Source organism: Saccopteryx leptura, chromosome 3, assembly GCF_036850995.1.
Source record: "Saccopteryx leptura isolate mSacLep1 chromosome 3, mSacLep1_pri_phased_curated, whole genome shotgun sequence".
Taxonomy (NCBI): domain Eukaryota; kingdom Metazoa; phylum Chordata; class Mammalia; order Chiroptera; family Emballonuridae; genus Saccopteryx; species Saccopteryx leptura.
The window spans coordinates 15,856,977-15,880,200 of record NC_089505.1 but is presented as its reverse complement, the minus strand read 5'-3'; positions in this window follow the sequence as shown (position 1 = coordinate 15,880,200).

Sequence of the window (23,224 nt, the reverse complement as noted above, 5' to 3'; positions counted from 1 at the left end):
CTTTTATGAGGTAATTGAGTTAAAATGAGGTCATTAGGGTGGGTCCTAGTCTGATATAATTGGTATCCTTCTAAGAAGAGGAGGTTAGCACACAGATATGTACAGAGGAAAGACCACGAGAAGACACAGGGAGAAGGAGGCCATCTAGAAGCCACGGGAGAGACGGCAGAGTGAAACCAACACGCTGATCTTAGACTTCCAGCCTCCAGAACTGTGAGAAAACAAATTTTTGTTGCTGAAGCCACCCAGTCTGTGGTATTGGTCATGGTAGCCTCAGAAATGGATTCACCGCCTTACCTCACTAGACTGTGCTGAATGAAAGTGTCCTTAACGGGATCACTGTCTATGGAAAAACCTGTGGTAAGAAGCATCACGGTTGGTAAATACGGGACTCAGAGAGAAAGGCACAGTTCCCTGCTTTGAGCAGCCCTGTGGTCTGAGTGGCGCATCGAGAGGGGACATCTTCCACCAGACTTGGCCCTGGCACGAGGCAGTCTCTAGAAGGTCAGGCCTTCCTCTTAGTCCTACTGAACCAAAGTTATAACAAGAGGCTTTTCAAACGCATATATATAGTACATGTGTAACTGTCAAACTGAGGATTTCACGGGTAGCAAGATTCAAACCCTTCAATTTGTATACGAGTTCAATTTAATGAGCTTTAACACTACATCTTATCAAAAATATTTTCTTTCCGAGTCAGACCGTAATTTGCGTATGGAGAGCAGATGGATGGACACTTGGAATCTGGGAAGTTTTCTAAAGCACTGTTTCCAGGTAATGCTTGATCACACTGAGCAGCTAAATTGGCTGAATTGTTTCTTCCCCATAAAATAGTAAAAGAGAGAATCATGCTATTTTTTTCCCAACTAGCATGATTGAGAAGGTAATTATAAGCCATTCTCCCCAAATACTTATTTCTGTAATAAAAAATTAGCAGATGAGACAAGGCTGCTTATTATCTAGGAATCTCATGCAATTGCAGTGATAATATCATTTCTTTCAAACTAGGACTTCTTCAGAGGGAAAAGACACCATTTAAAAACAAACCAGGGCCCTGGCCGGTTGGCTCAGTGGTAGAGCGTCGGCCTAGCGTGTGGAGGACCCGGGTTCGATTCCCGGCGAGGGCACACAGGAGAAGCGCCCATTTGCTTCTCCACCCCTCCACCGTGCTTTCCTCTCTGACTCTCTCTTCCCCTCCCGCAGCCAAGGTTCCATTGGAGCAAAGATGGCCCGGGCACTGGGGATGGCTCTGTGGCCTCTGCCTCAGGCGCTAGAGTGGCTCTGGTCGCAACATGGCGATGCCCAGGATGGGCAGAGCATCGCCCCCTGGTGGGCAGAGCTTCGCCCCATGGTGGGCGTGCCAGGTGGATCCCGGTTGGGCGCATGCGGGAGTCTGTCTGTCTCTCCCTGTTTCCAGCTTCAGAAAAATGCAAAAAAACCCCAAAAAACCAGGATCAAATCAGAAACCAGGGTGGTTCTAAGCAAACATACAGCCATTGTACTAAACAAACAAACTTGCCCTCCTCACAGATGTCACAGGAATCCTCCAGTGCATTATCTTGTTGTTCATTAAATCTTAAACATCACAAGCGTTTTTTCTTCAGATGAAGCTATTTGGAGAAGCTCACGATATCGTGTATTTTCAGTGCGCCCCGAAGCATTGCCAGGTCAAGAGCTGCAGCTTTGGGGTGCCCACATCTATGGAAGCCGTGCAGTGTGGCAGAAAGTGGCCGTCCAGGTGTTAGGAGTGCGAAATTCCAGATCCACCCGCCACTACAGGCTGTGTGACTACAGAGAGTTTTCTGTAAAACGGGAAGGTCGCGCCGTGTGATTTCTAAGATGGGCCATGGATCTAGAAATTTCCTCGTAAGAGCAGCTTAGGGACAGGAGGAGGCTGGGGCCCACCCTGAAGCAGCATTTGTCTAATGCTTTTCAGAAAATTGAGGAAACAGCAATTCATTTTTAGAGAGGAGAGAGAGAGAGACAGAGAGAGGAGAGAGAGACAGAGAGAGAGAAGGGGGGAGGAGCTGGAAGCATCAACTCCCATATGTGCCTTGACCAGGCAAGCCCAGGGTTTCGAACTGGCAACCTCAGTATTTCCAGGTCGACGCTTTATCCACTGCGCCACCACAGGTCAGGTGAGGAAACAGCAATGGTCTATGTCCAGAAGGGGAAGAGGATGCCGACAGGGGGTGCTTGGGCTGAGCAGCTCTGTGGTGTCAGCTCCACACTTTAGCTCTAAAGCTCTGCCATGTTTATGTGCACCTAGAATTCGAGAACAGTAAGCATAATGACAAAAAATAAAAGGTGGATGTTGACTACAAGACTGGAACAAACCTGAGATGCTGACATTTTTAGGGAGAAGTAGAATATTAGGATAGTTATTTAGAAATGCGGGCTGAAGCAGCATAAATGATCACTCTTGTAATTCTCATGCATGAACAACGGCTTCATTTGCAATGACGTGTAGTCTATAACTCCATAGCGTGGTCTTCATTCTTAGATGCCTATTATATCACCCACAGTAGCTCATCTCAAAAACTGAAAATTACACTTTTCACCAAAAAAATTAAAGGTACAATCCTAACTAGGGATACAGAAGCCATCAGGAAACGGCTGTTCGTATGTTGTTAGTAGGAGTATGAACTGTTGGAACCATTTTTTTTTACAATAAGCTTTCCAATTGGAGTATGGTTTCCTTACAATAAAATGTATCATTTTAAGCATACATTTGGATGACCTTTGACTAGTACATGCATACATAGCCACCACAATCACATACAGTATTTCTATCAACTCCAAATGTTCCCTGTGCCTCATGCTAGTGGATCTTCCTAATCCCCCCCCCCCCCACCAGGCAACCATTGGTCTGTTTTCTGTCGTCATAGTTTAAATGTGTCTTTCTTAGAAATTCCATTTTGAGATCATTTTTATATATGCTGTGAAATGAGTCAAAATTCCGTTCTTCTTGTTATATATATTTTTTATCAGTAGGCTTAAATTTTAGAACAATTGGAGGTTCACAGAAAAAAGAAGCAGATAGCAGGAAATTTCCGTATACCCCACACTCAATCTTCTCTATCATTGACATCTTGCATTAGCACGTTACGTTTGTGATAATTAGTGGCCAGTGTTGATACATCATGATTAGCTGAAGTTCATAGTTTAGGCAGATCACTCTGGTTTTTGCCCAGTGTCCCCTTCTGTCCACCCATCCATCACGTTTAGTTGTCGTGTCTCCTCAGTTTCCTCTTCGCTATGACAGTTTCTCAGATGTTTCTGTTTTGGATGACTTTGGCCTACAGCTTATTTAGATCCCTTGGCCCAGCTTTCTGCCAGTCCTGAGTATACGACTCCATCTGAAAATGGATTGCTGTTGGATCTACCCAACCTTTTGACTTTGTGAGTCTGACAGGACCTTGCTCACAATGGGCAGCGTTAAGCACGTGGATACTTGATGTCTCATGGTCAAATGTTCTACCTTTACCAGTGACAAGTGGCACACCAGGAGATGGTTTTCCAACGCTGTAGAATTCTCTCCTATAGAAGGCATGGTCTTTCTCTAGAACTCCCAAGTTCTACATTGAGGTTCTCCCATTGGGGCTTGTGTTTGACTCCACATGGTGATTCTTCCCACCACAGATACCTCTCATACTGTGATGTTTGCTGGATCAAACAGCCTACGCCTCAGGGATGCTTGCATTTCATCTGGACTTATGTAGAGCCTGTTCCTGTTCTGGGCCTGACTCAAATCTTGTAGCCTTCCCTAGCACTTAGTAAATGAGCCAGGCCACATTCTCAGGTGTGAAATATGCTGGTTCCTGAGCCAGAAGCCTACCAAGAATTGTGTCACCTTTTTGAGAAGTAACAAATACAATAATGTGTCTCTTAATTTGATGGGAATTTCTGGCACCCCCCTAAACACTTTAATAATGTGGCAGGCCCTTGAATCTTCATAGAATTGAACCTCCCACTTTTATGGGGCACACCAACATTTCTAGCCAGCTAGCCAGCTTCTTGCTCATCTGATTAACATAATATCATTGGTGCGATGGACTAATGTGATAGTCTACAGAATGTCCAGGTGGTTTGGGTCCCTATGGATATAGTATGACAGTTGCCAAGAGAGTTAACATAGATCTAAGCCCAAACTATAAATATTTACTCTTGTCTATCCTGTATGTAAGAACTGTTTTTCACCCTCTTGTCTAATGGGAGTGGAAAAGGAACCATTCACTAAATCAAGGGCTGCATACCATGGACCTGACGCGGTATTAATCGGCTCTAACAAAGACACCACATCTGGCATTGCAGCTGCAATTAGGGCATGGAGACAGGGAGTGTGGCAGAAGAGGAGACTGGAAACGCAGATCGATGCCAGATTGCGGATGGGCCTAAAGGGCCCGGGATGGGTTGGGCTTCAGGGTGAACACATTGAGGAGCCCTGACAGGTGTGTAAGCAGTAGATTCTCTCCACTCACTGGTTTCAAACAGAAACCATGTTTTCGAACATGCTTATAGAAACATAGAGGGTGCTGTGTGCTGCCATGAGCTGCCCAGGACTAAAGCACTCTTTCTCCTGGCTGCCAGAAGGGATGGTGGCTGGTGCCTCACAACTGTGTCCCAACTACCATAATTTCCAGAATGTAACAAAACCCTCTGCTCCTTTGCAGTTGCTATTATTTTTCTGGAATATCTCTTCTACTCCCTCAGTCTGGAGAAATGCTACTCATTCTGCAAGATTTCCTCAGCTATCTTCTCTCATCACAGAGAAGACTACCTGCTTCCTTGTATTTCTAGAGCATTTTGTTGATAACGTGAGCTGAGGACTTGAAGACATTCTGTATCACATTATGGCTGTCCGTGCCCTCGGGTGTCTGATGAACTGCGCACTCTGGATGTCAGCCCGGCCACGTCTCATCTGTCTTCCTGTCATCAGAGATCTGCATAGAGCCTGACACGTGCAGATATTCAAGGACTGTCACAGAATTAAATTGGTTATTTAATTGAATCTGATTCTGGTGTTAAGAAAGGAAAATGTTCCAAGCTAAGACACGCATATTTATTGTCTTATAATATGTTTTTGTTGTCACATAGCAATGGGCCCCAAGAAGACTTTTTGTGCTGATATCATTTATCATTCTGAATTTGTAAAGTAAAACTGTCAGAAACCTAAAGCTTTCTTTCCCTTCCATCTGAATTGGAACTATTTAACCAGGAATGCACATGACTTTCATACCTTTATAAACTCTTTAATAGTGAGTGTGTGCACTCAGGTTTAGAAACTACTACTCTGCTTCACTCATCTTTTTAAGCATTAACCTCATAATAGTTAAAGCAACAACATAGTGCCGAGAGCTGTGGACAAAAAAGGGGACACACACTGAACCTGACCAGCTCAGGTGAGTCTTGCACGGTGGCCTCGCAGACTCAGGGACCGAAAGTGACCACACAGGATGGTCCGAAATGAAAACTCTCCTAATGAAAGCAGTCATGATGAGTAGTTGTTGGTCTAATAAGTTTTTAAATATGATATATGTTTGCTCGTTTATAGTTTGCATTGGGTGTGGGGACAGGCTGTAAGCAGGCAGGGTGGTTATAGATTAAGGCTTAGCTTTAAGACTAAGCTTTTCCCCACACCCTTGACTGATTGCATGATGTGGGGTGGTGCACTCTCATGAGGAATCCCATTATACCTCAGATAAGTGACTTTTTATTAGAGACTTCCTTGTTTGTATATTGGATTAAAGGTTTTGATTTCTACACTATAAAGTGGGGCAGACCAGGAGTTTGCTCTCTCGATTCCTGAGATTAGCATTAAAGAAGAGTGATTTATGTTCTAGGAGAAGCCCATGCTGTAGGAGAGCAGAGAAAGGCCATGTGGAGGAGACCAGGAGAAGCAGCTAAGATGGTGGAGTGCTGAAGGAGAAGCCAGTTTGTGCAGAGAGAAGGAGATGGGGAACAGAAGCGAATAAAGCTAGTGAGCTAAAAACCTTTGATTCTAGGAAACTCGGATAAGTCAGTGGCTTTGGGAGCCCTGAATGGAAAGGGAAGTGTTTTCTCATTGTGTGTATTTCTCACACGCCTGGTGCAAGCTAGGATTAAAGGTAATGGCCCACCAGTTCTTGGCTCCATTGTTTCATTACCATCTGTCTGAACCTAATGTGAACCTGCATGGGCCAGGCGGCTGTGATAGTGGCCGTGGCTACTGGCTTTACAGTAGTCATGTCCTAGAGAGGCATTTTTCTCTAAGCAAAGGTCAATGCTGACCTTAATCAAGCCTGTCTGTATTTTGCATCTACAATAACATACCTGGTATTGAAATGTGGGGATCTTCTTTTCCTGCCCCCCTTCAGGGCAGGCATCCCACCAGAGCAGGAACTAACAAATCCCCTCATTGTTGTTATTATCATGTTAATTAACTATTAACTATCTTATGCCTGTCTATGTAAAATAAGTTTCAATATGTCCATTTCTACTTCTTATCCAATCTCAGAGACTTCCCCATTCGGCTTTCTCCCACCTCCCTGACCTATCACATATCAATTCCATGCACTGTAACCCCCTTACATCTTTCCCTTTGATTCTCACGTATAATATAAGTGGTAAAATCGCCATTTTCCAGAGCACTTTCTCATCAGTTGAGACTTTGCTTCCCAGCAATTGTCAACAGTTTGGCTCAAAAAACTCAAAAATTTTCTTGCAGGCTTGGAAGGTTTTTACATTGACAAAGCAAAGCTACTTTTGTTTATAGTCTGAAAATTACAACCTGATTTTTAGTTTAATGCAAATGCTAATTATTTTTAAATTTTGATTGAGGTGTAAACTCTTTACTGCCATGAAGGACTATGAATTTGACATGTTTATACCTTTTTGGGATGCAAACATTCAGTGGAAGGATTTTTCAAACTAAAGTTTCCAGCACTTGGACCATCAAAAAAAAATGTGCCCCACAGATTGACATACATACATCAGCACTTGTGTCTGCATTACTGACCAAGCGTGTGTGTGTTTTGGACAATAAGCACTACGTTTAACCAAGCTAGAAAATCGTTTACCCAGGCTAGAAAATTGTTTATTCGACTCAAGTCACCGCTAACTTTAAGGTCCCTTACATGATAGGAGGGTGTAGCTTGCACATCTCCCTTGTGCAAAAATCTGGGTGTAGGAGGGTCAGGGCTTTATGCAAATTCTAGGATCATCTGAGTCCCACCCAGGTGCCCTCAGCTTTCTGTTCCACCAAGCTGAGTGTCTGGGCCTCATTCTTCTGATCCAAGATGGAGCACTAGCTGTTACACCTATATCACAATGCTGAATGCAGAGGCGGATTTAACGGCGGGCTCACCGGGCGCATGCCCTGGGCCCTGACTTCTGCAGGGCCTCGCAAAACCCTAACTTTATACTTTTTTTTTTAATATTTTTTATTTATTCATTTTAGAGAGGAGAGAGAGACAGACAGACAGACAGAAAGGAGGAGCAGGAAGCATCAACTCCCATATGTGCCTTGACCAGGCAAGCCCAGGGTTTTGAACCGTCGACCTCAGTGTTTCCAGGTCGACATTTTATCCACTGCGCCACCACAGGTCAGGCCTATACTTTTTTCTAATGTAAGGGGCCCAATATTTTCTTCCGCACCAGGACCTCAACCAACCTAATCCGCCTCTGGCTGAATGAGTAACTAGGAGAAGAAGTGCCCCCTATCCCCTTTAGGGACCTGTTCTAGAACTTAGAGATATCACTTTCCTGCAACCACCCAGTCCAGAACTTAATTCTGTGGCTACAAACAGCTTTCATATGAGGCTGGGAAATACAGCCTATACTTAGTATGGCCACGTGCTCAGCTAAGTATTGGTGGTCCCGTTACTGAAGAGAAAGGGGAAAACAGACGCTGATGTCTTTGCCACACGCACGCATACCAAAGGGAAAACACAATGTCCAGATGACATTTTGCAAAATAAGAAACCGGAGGACTCCAGCATTTGGGAAGCTGTCTTTGTCTTCATTTCTTCCACTTGCCCAAAGATGTCTCCCACGACCATTTCCGGTTTCCGTGCGTGGGGCCATGTGCTCCTCAGAGCCTCCCCAGCTTGGCGGGCTCTTCACAGAGGGCCGTGGGGCTGGCTTTGGTTAGTCAGGAATGTGTCTCATTTTTCCTTCGAGCGAGCGCTCAACTCTGAGCATCGGGATCATTTGGCAACAATATTTGATTCATAAATAATCATTCACATTTTCTTAAGTTTTTATTTTTGTTTTGCATTTGGTTTGCTACACTTAGACACCAGCTCTCTGAGGGTTTAGAAAAACAACACGAGCAAGTTCAGAAAAAGAACTGGGGAGATTAGGAGGGAGTAGGAAATGGAAGCAAACAATTGTTTTCATGGTTTTCCTGGAGCTGCTTCAGCTGCCAGGGAGTTTCCGTCTCTTCCTCTCTTAACCTGGAATCCTCATCACCCTCATAGCCGCGTCAACACCAGAAGGTTTTTATGGGGGCAAGTGGCTGTAAGTTTAATATTATCCTTGGTACTACAGGAAATGCAAAAGAAGTTTATGTCCTGGACCTCAGGAGGCACCCAACTGTTATGGAAAAGACAAAGGTATGAATGTAGTCAGTATAAAACAGGGTATGCAGCAGTAACAAATAAATTGGGAGAGCTCATGAGTCAACACAATCCACACTTATTTCTGCTCACCTTGCGGTCGTAGGCTCCTGACAGCCCTGTCACAGGGCTGCCATCTGGAACTCACACCTTTCCTGCTTGTCATGGCTGGAGAGGGGAGGGCTGGGGGCTGAGCAGGGTGTCTCTAAGGACCAGGCCTGGAAGTTTCTTTTGTAGAGTCCAGAGCTCAGTCACACAGCAGGAATCAAAGTGAAAGGTCAACTGAGGCTGGGAGCCTCGCTGAGTTCCTGAAGGTCATTATAGAGAGAGACCCCACAAAATCAGGACTTTCTGAGTTGGGTTTGTTAGCGAGTGTTGACGAAAGGGAAGCACTGCGGGAGCAGCGTGGCTGTTAGTGAATTACACTTCCGGACTCTGATTGTTGAGGCTCCTCCCATTTAGGTCAATGACAGAAAATGCTAAGAACTGTGGATTCACTTCTGAGCCAAATTATACCCCTTAAAAAGGAATGAGAATAAAATACATGGAGACCTGCAAACCCTTTCTTAAAAAGTTTTAAGATAAGGAGGCTAGGACTTGACTAAGCCCTTGGCCACCCAGACACAGCTAAGCTTTGACTAGGAAACATTCTTCATGTCATGGCAAGAAGTCAAACATCTTTCTGACACCAAAGGGAACTCTGAATATCATAAAAAGAACACTTCTTTCTTTAATCACTCAGACAAGAGGATCTTAGTATTACGAAACAGAATGATTTGAGTTTGGGTGGTGTAATGATTAGTTTTATGTGTCATCTTGGCTAGGCTATAGTACCTAGTTATCCAACCAATCATTAATCTAGGTATTTTTGCAAAGGTATTTTGTAGATGTAGTTAACACTTACAATCAGTTGACTTTGAGTAGATTACTTTTCAGAATGTGATGGAGCTCCAATCAGCTGAAGGCCTTTGGACAAAAGCTGAGGTTACCCTGAGGAAAAAGAAATTCCAAGCCCTGGCTGGATAGCTCAGTTGGTTAGAGCATTGTCCCGACATACTAAAGTTTGCAGGTTCATCCTTGCACATATGAGAAACAACCAATGAATGTGTAGATAAGTGAACAAATCAATGTGTCTTTCTCTCTCTCTCTCTCTCCCCCTTTTCCTGTTTCTCTAAAATCAATCAATAAATAAAATTAAAAAAAATTCTACCTGTAACCTACATCATCAGCATCTGTCTTATAAACCAATTCACTGAAATATATTATCTATCTATCTATCTATCTATCTATCTATCTATCTATCTCTGCTATCATTAAGAAATTTCAAACTCTTTTTTTTCTCCAAAGAGAAAAAAGAACATTGTTATAACTAATTAACAATCACCACAACAAAAGCCAGTAGCTTCATCACTGTTAAGCATGGAGTCCCAGACCGAGATCAAAGCTCTGTACATAAATAGCCAGACAAATGCAAAAATCTTTCTTCATTCCTTGAACTCACAAGAGTATAAATAGATAAGATTACAAACATCAGATTATATCACTGTTTCTCTAATAGTGGTGATGGGTTATTTACCCATCTAGCCTGGCTCCTGGGGGGGCCAAAGTCTGAACTCCAGTTTGCAGCCAAAGAATTTAAGTTTGAATCAAGTTTCTAAATGAGAAATGAGCCAACCATAGAGCAGCTCTTTCTGTCTACCCAGTGACTCCACCAGAAACAAAAGACACGTTCAGATGTCCCTGCTTCATTCAGTCATCGCCTCATGGACACTTTCTTTTGTTCAATGTCAGGAATTTTTTCCAGTTGCTTGCACCCTTGACAGAACGCAGAATGATTCCTGCTTCCCTGTTGCTTCCTGAAGGATAAACACTGACCTAAAACCCCTTGTGTCAATAAGTCTAGAAGGAACCTGGCCCCACTGAGCGAGCGCTCTTTCCGGTCCTGCTGGGGTTGTTTGTAGCCTCAACGGCCACCGCGGGATGTTTCCGAAGTTCCTCAGGGCTTCTCATCCCTCAGATGTCCTTGAACAACTAAACAGAGTGATGTCATGTTCTGGAAGTCTCCTAACACACATTCACTGGAATCAAACACCTCCCTATGTCTGACCACATAGCTTTGTCTTAATAAACAGAGACCCATGAGTGTGTGCATGCATAGATGTATGTATGTTTATACTGTTTGTATTCATACATGTGTATGCATAATGTAGTATACATATATGTACATGTATCCATGCATGTGCATATATATATACATGTATATGTCTATATATTTATATAAATGAGTATGTGTGTTATGATTGGTGTTTCATCTACACCTACAGCTCTACACAAACATTTCAACACAACTATTTGGCTCACTGCTGAGGACAACTTGGACATCTTTGACTATCTACTATGTACCAAGGAACATGCCTGTGCCATGTGACCCTGTGTGATGGGTACCATTTACAGATGTGCGAATAAGCCTGTATCACACAGCATACAAGCGCCTGTGCTGAGACGTGAACTCGGGTCCATCGGGCTCATGGCCTTTCTCCCCATTGCCCCTCCTGCCCTTTACTCAGGCTACTTCCTGGGGACGCCTCTTCCCCTTCCTCCGAAATCTGCTCATCCTTGAAAACCTGCTAAGACTCTGTTTCTACCTGAAACCTTCCTTCCCTGGCCCTCCGAGCTCTGCTGGCGGCGGGGCCCTGCAGCCCCCTCGGACTGGCTCAAGCTGACACACAGGGAGGGCCGACTGTCAGCGACGCTCCCTCCTGCCTTCCAGTAGCCCCATCACTTGATTGGGGCTTGAAATTGGCCGGGAGAGAACTATTTCCAACACAGAGATTGTCAAAGACTACAAATGCGAGCTTTCTTTTTGGAAAGCCAGTTGCTACATTTGCATATTTGCAGTACCATATCCTCCTCCTTTAAAGTTTAAATTTATATCCATTTGTGCTGTATTTGTGCCTTTCGGGATGATTCTTCCCACAGGCAGGGCCCCACCTCTCATTTTTATCACATGACCTTCTTGAGGGGAGGGATTTCATTCCTCTACCTCTCTATCATCCCGAGAGACCGAGGGCCCTGGAACTAGAGGGCCTCAGCGAGCTCTTGGCTGGTAGATGGTGAAGCACCAAAGGGAGGCTGATTCCCCTGCGACATCCTCAGTGTCCACGCACAGTGTCAGTCAGTTCTGAAGTGTCTCCCTTACTGTGCCCACCGATGCCTAAAACTTGGCGAGTTAAAACCCGGCCTGCCATCCTATCGAACCCCTCCAAACACCCAGCAGCACCATCCTCCAGCATTTCAGGCCTGTGTGAGGGTATCTTACTTTCTCTCTCTGCATCCAGACTAGTTTCCTAAGACCGCCATAACAAACTACCACAAACCGGTTAGCTTAAAGCAATAGGAGTGTGTTCTCTCACTGGTCTTGAGGCTGGAAGTCCAAAATCAAGGTGCCGGCAAGACCATGCTTTCTTTGAAGCAGGGGTCGGGAACATATGGCTCGCGAGCCAGATGTGGCTCTTTTGATGGCTGCATCTGGCTCGCAGACAAATCTTTAATAAAAAAATAATAATAATGTTAAAAATATAAAACATTCTCATGGGCCCAGGCCGGTTGGCTCAGCGGTAGAGCGTCGGCCTGGCGTGCGGGGGACCCGGGTTCGATTCCCGGCCAGGGCACATGGGAGAAGCGCCCATTTGCTTCTCCATCCCCACCCCTCCTTCCTCTCTGTCTCTCTCTTCCCCTCCCGCAGCCGAGACTCCATTGGAGCAAAGATGGCCCGGGTGCTGGGGATGGCTCCTTGGCCTCTGCCCCAGGCGCTGGAGTGGCTCTGGTCGCGGCAGAGCGACACCCCAGAGGGGCAGAGCATCACCCCCTGGTGGGCAGAGCGGCGCCCCTGGTGGGTGTGCCGGGTGGATCCCGGTGGGGCGCATGCGGGAGTCTGTCTGACTGTCTCTCCCCGGTTCCAGCTTCAGAAAAATACAAAAAAAAAAAAAAAAAAAAAAAAAGGATAAAACATTCTCATGTATTCAATCCATTCATTTCCTACCGCTCATGTTCATGGTTGCAGGTGGCTGGAGCCTATCACAGCTGTCCTCCGGGACAACATCAAATTTTTATTCGATAATGTGTAACGTACACAGGTCATTGTATGGCTCTCATGGAATTACATTTTAAAACATGTGGCGTTCATGGCTCTCTCAGCCAAAAAGGTTCCTGACCCCCGCTCTGAAGGCTTGAGAGATGATCCCTCCTTGCTTCTTCCCACGTCTAGTGGCTGCCAGCAATCCCTGGTGTTCTTGGCTTATTGCTGAATCACTCCAACCTCTGCCTCTGCCATCATTACATGGCTTTTTTTCCTGAGTGCCTGTGTGTCTCTGTACCTCAGTATCCAAATTGCCCTCTTCCTAGACACCAGCCATATTTGATTTAAGGCTTACCCTCATCTAGCATGACTTCATTTTAACTCGATTACATCTGCAAAGACCCTATTTCCAAATAAGGTCACATTCACAGATACCAGGGTTAGTTAGTCAGGACTAGAACATATCTTTTTAGGGAACACAATTCAACTTCAAACACCATCCCAGCTGCCAACACTTAATTTTTCCTAATTTGCCTCTGATCTGCTGCTTCTATACCATTGAGAATGTGGACACTCCTAAAAAACCTCCTTGGACTCTTTAAGGACAGGGAGGAGCACACAGCCTCCCCCATGGGCTGTCTACCGCCTGGACAGCCCTCCTGGACGTGGGACCACTTTCTGGATGGGTTTCTGACCTCACTCCACACCGCTGAGTGCACCCGCTGATCCCATTAGGGTTCTCCAGTCAACCCTACTGGTCCCTCCCCAGGGGCCTTGGAGAGAAATGTTGTGCCATAAAAGATTTATTAATTCAGCTGAACTGAATGGCTAGGCCAGAAGGCTAAGCAAATCATGGAGGAGAAAGTTTATCACCTCGAACATTTTTTCGAGTGCGTGTTTCCTGACTCCTCTGTCTCCAGATCTCCATAAAAACACAGAACTCTGAGCCTCATCCTAGAGCCAGTGATTTAGACTTGGGAGTGGGCATTTGGAAGTCTACATAGTTCTATACTGTTTTATTGACTAGCTATTAGTTATCATGGTTCAAATATTAATGTATAAAAGCATTTGCAAAGCAAAGCATTTAGAGTACTCCCCTGAGCGCCCTCCCCAGTCACCCTCTGCCCCCTGGCCCCTTACATTATTCATTAGTTTTTCTATGTGAAAATATGCACAACTACTAACATATATTATTTCCCGCTTTCTTGCAAAAGTTTAAATATATATCTGTAGCCTGTTATTCATTTTCTTTTCATTCAACATTAGATCCTAACAGTCCCCTCATATTAGAAGTATATAAATATTCCCATTATTTTTTATACTGCATAATATTCCATATGGTGTATCTACTAGAGTTTAATGACCACTCTCTAATTGTTTTGTACTTGGGTTATTTCCATTCTTTTTTCTTTTTTTTTTTTTTTTTTTTTTTTTTTGCATTTTCTTTTGCATTTTTCTGAAGCTGGAAACAGGGAGAGACAGTCAGACAGACTCCCGCATGCGCCCGACCGGGATCCACCCGGCACGCCCACCATGGGGCGACGCTCTGCCCACCAGGGGGCGATGCTCTGCCCATCCTGGGCGTCGCCATGTTGCGACCAGAGCCACTCTAGCGCCTGGGGCAGAGGCCACAGAGCCATCCCCAGCGCCCGGGCCATTTTTACTCCAATGGAGCCTTGGCTGCGGGAGGGGAAGAGAGAGACAGAGAGGAAGGTGTGGCGGAGGGGTGGAGAAGCAAATGGGCGCTTCTCCTGTGTGCCCTGGCCAGGAATCAAACCCAGGTCCTCCGCACGCTAGGCCGACGCTCTACCGCTGAGCCAACCGGCCAGGGCGGGTTATTTCCATTCTTGTGCTATTACAAACAATGCCACAATAAATGACTGTCTGTGTATGTCATTTATTATGTGTACCGGTGTCTCTGTGGGATAGAAGTGAGTTTCTGGGTTACAGTGTAAACACACCTGTAATTTTGTTTGCTATTGTCAGATACTTCTTCATAGGGACTAGACCAACAAGGTAGGAGAATGCCTATTTCTCCCACAGTGTTACCAACAGAGAGTGTCAGATGCTTGTCAATTTGATAGGTTAGAAATGGTATTTTGCTATACTTTAAATGTGTACTTCTCTTATTGTAAATGAGCTTGAGCATCTTTTCATGTTTAAGAGCAGATAATCTATACTTTTAACAGAATCCTTAGATAATCCTTGTGCACATAGCTCTCTTAAAGTTTCTGGCCCACAGCCAAAGAACTGGAAGGAAAACATGGTGAAACGAGTACTGATGCTGAGCAGACTCCTGACTGGCTCACTTGCCGGGACTGTTAGCAGCCCTCCCACCAATGCCTCCCCCGTCTACATGCTCCCTCAGTGACTTGAACCCAGAATGTTCACCTAACGCATCCTGAACCGACTCACAGGTTTGTAAGGTGTAGGCCTATTACCCACTTCTAGGCTAGATAAGATGTTAGGGGCCATGGACCTGCTGGCGGGAGGCAGGTGTTCTTTGGGGCGGTAGCGGTCAAGTTCTGTTCTCCTGCTTCCAGGAGCTGCTTGAGTTGTTGGGGAGGTGGATGCCCTGCATCTCAAGCCAGAGTAGGGGCCTCCTGGGCCCTCCTTGGAAGGCTTGGCACGAGTCCCTGGAGTTTGACGGGCATGAGCACTGGTGTTTGATTCACACCTGAAAAGCCTGAAGGCGTGACACCATGGCCGAAGCGTGGGATGGGGCTGCTTTGGGCCCATATGTTTCACGTGACCAATCATCCATGGTTTGTCTGGGACCAAAAGACCTCTTGGGATGTGAGATTTTCAGTGCTAACAAACAAGAGAAAACCAGAATGGTTGTTCTCCAAGAGTGAGACAAAGATACATTCTTCCAAGGAACAGGACACAGACTCCAGAGACATGATCTAGCCATGACTCATCTTGACAAGATCCCCATTCCAAAGGAGCCCCTGGAAGGGCAAGGGGTCCCAGGAGCAGGCAAGCAGCCACAGCCAGGCCCACTCAGGAACCACAAGCAGCTGGACTCAGAGGCATTGCCGGGCAAAGAGGTCCCAGCGGGGTCTGCAAGGAAACCCAACAGCACCCACTGAGGATGAGCTTGCACTGGCATGTCCACTGGGAGATGCCAATGGTAGGTCTCATCTCTCCCAGCTAGAAGGGAGTGTGCCTTTTTCTGCCAGCCCCCTGCGGTGGACGCTATGATGCCCTAACATAGGACCAAGGACTCAGTCCCAGCCACCAGAGTGCTGCTGGCAGGGAGTACTTAGCTACCAGCTGCCCAGGAAGGGCTGGTCTCTGCAGAGAGCCCCGATTGAGGCCACACCCCTTCCTGGGGAGGCCAATATCCAATGGCTGAAACATGTGGGAGAATAAAGGTCTAATCCCCTGACCACAACTGAGGACAACTCTGAAGGGTCATCCCAAACTCGGAACTCTCTGGGATTAACTAAGGCCCCATCAAAACAACATCACAGCTCAGGCTTACCTTCGGCCCTCCCCTCCCCTTCTCCTGCCCCACCCCCACCTGCTCTCTTCCTCCCCTCCCCCTTTCCCATCCTCTTTTCTTTCTTTCCCTCCTCCCTCCTCCCCGCCCCTCTCTTCTCCTCTCCACTTGCCTTCTCTTTTACAGGTGACAATGACAAGTCTTCATCCAGAGGCAGATGAAGCAACTGGTACAGAGCGAGTTCACTGTGGCCAAGGAGTTTTGGCTCACACCCTGTGGAGTTCCCCCATTCAACATCACCACATATGGAAGCTTCTAGCGACTCTCAAGATCGACAAAACGGATAAAATAATGCTGTATTTGCTCCTTATTTCACAAAGACTCCCGACGCAAACACCGGAGATTCAAACTCTCCTTTGAATAGTCAAAGGTCTAAAGGTACTATTTTCACATTTATTTTTTATTGAGGTAACGTTGGTTTATGACATTATGCAAGTTTCCAGCGTGCAGCGTAGCCCACAGAACAGCCTGTAAGGTGACCACAGGAAAGTGTGGGGATTTTATTTGAGTCACTTAGCCCAGTTAGTCATTAACTCAGTTTTCAGCTAAACTATCAGCTTCATAGACATGACGTGGGCCATGTGTTAGCCCCTGTGCAAATGAGAAAGTTTGACCTCTCACCTGGACTTTCCCTGAGCTTCCAAAGACCTCTAATCCCATCTGCTCAGGGACATACGTGATTTTTGAGAAAACATTATACGCATTTAGCTGAGATCGTGTCACTAATGGCTCAAGAACAGAAATACTGACCCTGGCCGGTTGGCTTAGCGGTAGAGCGTCGGCCTGGCGTGTGGGGGACCCGGGTTAGATTCCCGGCCAGGGCACATAGGAGAAGCGCCCATTTGCTTCTCCATCCCCCCCCCCTCCTTCCTCTCTGTCTCTCTCTTCCCCTCCTGCAGCCAAGGCTCCATTGGAGCAAAGATGGCCCAGGCGCTCAGGATGGCTCCTTGGCCTCTGCCCCAGGCACTAGAGTGGCTCTGGTCGCGGGCAGAGCGACGCCCCGGAGGGGCAGAGCATCGCCCCCTGGTGAGCAGAGCATCTCTCCTGGTGGGCGTGCCGGGTGGATCCCGGTCGGGCACATGCGGGAGTCTGTCTGACTGTCTCTCCCCGTTTCCAGCTTCAGAAAAATACAAAAAAAAAAAAGAACAGAAATACTGGCCCTGGCCGGTTAGCTCAGCGGTAGAGCGTCGGCCTGGCGTGCGGGGGACTCGGGTTCGATTCCCGGCTAGGGCACACAGGAGAAGCACCCATTTGCTTCTCCACCCCTCCCCCTCCTTCCTCTCTGTCTCTCTCTTCCCCTCCTGCAGCCAAGGCTCCATTGGAGCAAACATGGCCCGGGCGCTGGGGATGGCTCTTTGGCCTCTGCTCCAGGCGCTAGAGTGACTCTGGTCACAACATGGCGACGCCCCGGATGGGCAGAGCATCGCCCCCTGGTGGGCAGAGCATCGCCCCTGGTGGGCATGCCGGGTGGATCCCGGTGGGACGCATGCGGGAGTCTGTCTGACTGTCTCTCCCCGTTTCCAGCTTCAGAAAAATACAAAAAAAAAAGAACAGAAATGCTGGCCTGACTTTTCCAGGGTGTGACAGTCATGGGACAGCAGGCGGCAGCCCCCTCCAGTCCTGGCAGGTGCTCCGGGCACTGATGTAGTAGACGGGTTTAGGGAGCCTAAGAAATGAATGTGGATCCAGTTATGTTTTCACATCCAGGGACACACACACACGAAAAACCAAAACACAGGTCAAAAGGAACCGGGAAAAGGAAAAAAACTACACTTTAGCCACAAAATGTATTTTTAAACATCCGTTTTTCCTGTGCAGCTGCCTGGCCTGATTCCTCCACTGGAGAGAAAAAAAGTTTAAAATAATAATAATAATAATTTAAAATAAATCCTTGTTTTCAACTTACCTCAGTATTAGAATATGTTAAGAAAGGCCCTTATAGTTCATTTAATTTAATCAAACCGTTATTGGATGTAAGTGAAGAAATTGCACCAGAAAGGTTAGCTGGTTAGTGAGGGGACCCAACTATACTGATGCAGGAAAGTCCATCACGATATCTCTTATGTATACATTTATTGTATTCTACGAGCAATCACCTCACTGGAGAATTTCCAGGTTTTCCAGTAGGCGGGACAGGTGTTGTGTCCTCCAGATTAATAGAATGTTAGGTGACTTGCTTCAAACTCTGAGTTCATAACTTGTTCTCATCTCCATTTAAAATTCTCCTATGGTTCTCCATATATTTTGAGACATAGTGCTTCCCATTGGGCCCTTCACTGGCTCCACCCCTCACTGGCTCCGCCTCCTCTGTGGTCCTTCACATCCTTCCAGCCCATCTGAGCCCTAGTGTGCTCCTCCACCTCGTGTCCTTCTGCACATGCTGGGCTTCTGATGACATGTCTTCTATGCAGAGGCTACTGAGGCGAATAGCAGAGTCCTGCAGGCAGAGTGGGGGTTCCAGTTCAATGCTAGCTGTGCTGGGTAAGCCATGTGGTCCCCTGAGATCCAGCTTCTTCACCTGTGGCGTGGGAAGCCCCGACTAGCCCACCTCTAGGGCGCCTCCTACAAGTCCAGCCTCTAGCTCTGTGACCAGATCCACCGTGGCTCAGGCATGCAGCTCCCAAAGCCCACAGCTACCTTAGCTCACCTCCCTGACTCCCCTTTACTCCCTATTTCTAATAACACATCAGCTGAAACTAAAACCAGGTTTCCAGGGTAAGATATTCCCATTATCAGTCCTTCCAAAGGGTCAGGGTATTTCATGAAGCTTACTTCCAATGCAGAAATTTTATTTTCTTGAATGGGGATTATGAATGGATGCGTGAACAAAAAGTATAAATGTTTCATTCAGAATTCAGTTGAAAAACTATTTTTTCAGGGTTGCATTTTTCTGCTATCCTTAAGTTCCTTGTTATCTGTTGACATAACATCTAGTAATGTTCCTCATCATGACTGTAGGAAAACAATTAGTATGTATGCAACTATTTAACATCCACTTATCCAGCTAGAATATAAACGCCATTTCTCTTTATCCCTTGTACCTACTATAGTAGGTGACAGAGTGAAAGCGCAGTACATACTTGTTGAATGAATAGCCAACCTCATCTTGGCTCTCAAAGTGATGTCCGTCTGCAGACCAGCAGCCATCAGTCTCACCTGGGAACCTTTAGGGAATGCAAACTCTGGGGCCTCACCACAGCCTTACCGAATCAGAACTGATGTGGGGGTGGATCCAGAAATCTAGGGCTTAAAAAACCCTGCAGATGATTCCAATGCCCACTCAAAGATCTGGTTAAATTGATTAAGGTTTAGCACAGGACTCCACCCCATACGGGATCTGAACAGGCAGGGAGAAAGACAGAAAGAAACCTAACTCTACGGCTTTGGCAAGCACAACAGGGTGGGAAGGACAGGTAAGTGTGTGTGTGTGTGTGTGTGTGTGTGTGTGTGTGTGTGTGTGTGTGCGCGCGCGCTCAGAATGGGGCTGCAGCTGCCTGGGCACAAAGAACTCCCCACCACACCCCCACCATACTAAGTATGTACGTATTTGAGGACCAAGGAGACTGTTGCACACTGAGTGTACGTTTTTCCTAGTAACAAGTTCCTTGGTCTCTCAAGGTCTGTATTTTGGAGTAGCTAAGCATAGTGGGGTCCAGATTTGTGACTCCTAGGTGAGAGAAACTGCTCGTCCATCAGGCCCAAAGAAAAGTATCCTGACAACTTCTCCCTGGAGCCTGGGAAATAAGTTACCCACTTGTGAGTATGGATTGGCTATAAGGATGACTGTTGGTAATTCTCAAATCTGTTGTTTCCTCCCTCAACTGCTACTCGGCAGCTGGCTGCAAGTCCTGGCTGGTGGTTTGAGGACTCCTGGCTCAACATTGACCAGCTCAGCTCCAAATTCCCTTTTTCCAGAATTAGTTAGCTTAAACTATTTAGAAGTTTGATTTAGAAATTACACGTTTTGTAATGCTTAAGATTATTTTAAGACTCATATGAACACAAAAGATGGAATAGATTTAACATAGGGGAGATTTGAACTCAACCACTGGATGATTATCTTCAAATGAAGTAGATTCAAGTTCACTGTCTGGCCTTTCTGCGCCAGTCAGTGTTCCTCCCTCGCTCTCCCCCCCCCTCCCCCATCACCTACTCCTCCCAAATCCACCACCATTCTTTGCTGCCAGAGAGCACAGTGTGCTTCCCTCCCTGCAGTTCCCGGCATACCACAAGGTTGGGGCTCGGCAATATAACCCTGTCAATGATTAGCTCAGAGTTGAATAAACTACTTCTGTGACTTCTCATCTCATAAGAACATTTGGGTTATTCTGCAGCCAAATTTTGTATTTTTTTATTGCCCCTAATAAAAAATGGTAACTCGTTATCTTTGTTTAGAAAACAGATTCATATTGAATAGAGAGCTCTCGATGGGAAAGAGCAGGATCCTAGTCAAGACCCAGTCATCAGGCTGATGAACACAACCGCAATATGTCATATTATGAAAATGGTATATTTGAGATGAGGTTGGAGGAGGGAGGCTTTTTAAGTAAGTTACATGAGTACCCTGGCCCCAACCCTCACATCACCAGCCTCAGAAGCACTGTGGCCTCTGTCTTTGCTCATGACTGGCCTTCTGGATGTTCCCTATAACCCACTACGTGAGAACAAGGAGAATTTTTAATGGGGTAGAGGCACAAAATGCCAAACACCACGTTTTATTTTCTAGAGAATTACCAACTGATTAAAATACACATAAAGTACCCACAATGCCTTTGGAACAAAAATCCAACTTCACTGCCTTGCTTTTCTTTTTTTTTATTTATTTGCTTTTTCTTCTGAAGCTGGAAACGGGGAGAGACAGTCAGACAGACCCCGCATGCGCCCAACCGGGATCCACCTGGCATGCCCACCAGGGGCGATGCTCTGCCCACCAGGGGGCGATGCTCTGCCCCTCCGGGGGGGGGTCACTCTGCCGAGACCAGAGCCACTCTAGCACCTGGGGCAGAGGCCAAGGAGCCATCCCCAGCGCCCGGGCCATCTTTGTTCCAATGGAGCCTTGGCTGCGGGAGGGGAAGAGAGAGACAGAGAGGAAGGGGGGGTGGGGGGTGGAGAAGCAAATGGACGCTTCTCCTATGTGCCCTGGCCGGGAATCGAACCCAGGTCCCCCGCACGCCAGGCCGACGCTCTACCGCTGAGCCAACCAGCCAGGGCTGCCTTGCTTTTCTTGTCTCTCATTATCCACAATACTCAGTTTATTCTTTTAGGTAATTTCCAGTGGTGAGGATGTTCTTTCAGAAATATGCTAAAGTCTATTTCCAGTGAGTAAGGAAAAAAAATGAGCAAAAGAAAAATCAGAGTCTGAACTGGCTCATGGGCCTTTCTAGCCCACAGTGATAGAAATAATCATTTTTTCATAAGCGTGTATCTATTCCCTATGGTTGTGTCCTGGATTCCTGTCCTGCAATTATTCTTGATGGCCACAGCAAAGTCTTCTGATGAAGGCCCAGTGCTTTATCCTAAACGCCCCCGCTGACTCAGCCCAGCCAACAGGATGGATCATGCCTGGAACAGATGTTCTGGCTTCCCCTGGCCAAGCAGTTTCAGTCCCCTCCCAGTAAGATGAGACATTTCATCCCTTAGACACCAGAAGCACTTCCTGATTTCATCAGAAAAATGAGATATTTGTTTGGGGGATAACCCTGGTGTCTTGGCTTATGCAACAAATCAAATGTGTGAACTTAGTAAGAGCACCGACCTGATATGTAAAATGTAACATTAAGAAAATTCTATTCGATTGAAAATAGCACAGTCTTCTCCTGGTGAGCCAGCAGCCTTATAAGACGATTTTGCAAGAGGCGGGATAAAATGATCTCAGTAAAAAAAAAAAAAAAAAAAAAAACAAACAAACAAACAAATAAAACCCCTTCATGTTCTGGAGAAGGTCATTGGAGACCTGTTGATGGCGCATGATATTTCTCAATAAGAACTTTAACGTTTCAGTAGAGCCGCAAAGCAATGATAGCTAGCCCTTAATGAAATGTATGGTAGACATATTGCTTCTGTATGGTCTAATCCAGGGGTCCCCAAACTTTTTACACAGGGGGCCAGTTCAATGTCCCTCAGACCGTTGGAGGGCCGGACTATAAAAAAAAACTATGAACAAATCCCTATGCACACTGCACATATCTTATTTTAAAGTAAAAAAACAAAACGAGAACAAATACAATATTTAAAATAAAGAACAAGTAAATTTAAATCAACAAACTGACCAGTATTTCAATGGGAACTAAAAATAAGACAGCCCCCATCCTTTGGGGGTAAAATTAATATAAGACAGGGTCTTAAAATAGGGGAAACATGGTGTGTAGTAATGTGGGGGGAGACTTTTGGACAAAGGGAGGTTATAGGGGCCATTATGTCGTTGTACATTTGGGGGAGTATGGGGCCATTGTACTGTGTAGTAATGGTTATAGTGCTCTGCCTTTCTTCCTACTTCTGCTGTTATTTCACACTGCTTCCGGTGATGTGGGGCGCCGCAGCCGCACACCAGACGTGCGTCATATAACGCGTGTGTTCTGTGTCACCGGAAGTAGTACTGTACATGAGCGCCACGCCAATGAAAGAGGTGGCCCTTCCGGAAGTACAGCGGGGGCCGGAAAAATGGCCTTAGGGGGCCACATGTGGCCCACGGGCCGTAGTTTGGGGACCCCTGGTCTAATCGGCACTTCTCAAACTTGACCCTGCGCACGGATCACCTGAAGAGCTGGTTAAAAGGCAGGCTTTGTTTCAGAAAATCCCAGATGGGGCCCCAGAGTCTGCATTTCTAACCAGCTCCATCTATTGCAGATGCTGCTGGCCTGTGGCCCACACTCTAAGCAGCGAAGATGTACGTACACTGTTCTTAAAGCAGTGTTTTTCCATGGGTGGTCATTGGATTACTCATAAGAGAATTGCCCGGGTAATCTTTTAAAAAAAACAGTCCTGGCTTCACTACAGATTTTTAAATCCAGTGTCTAGAGTGGAAACCCAGGAACATGTATTTAA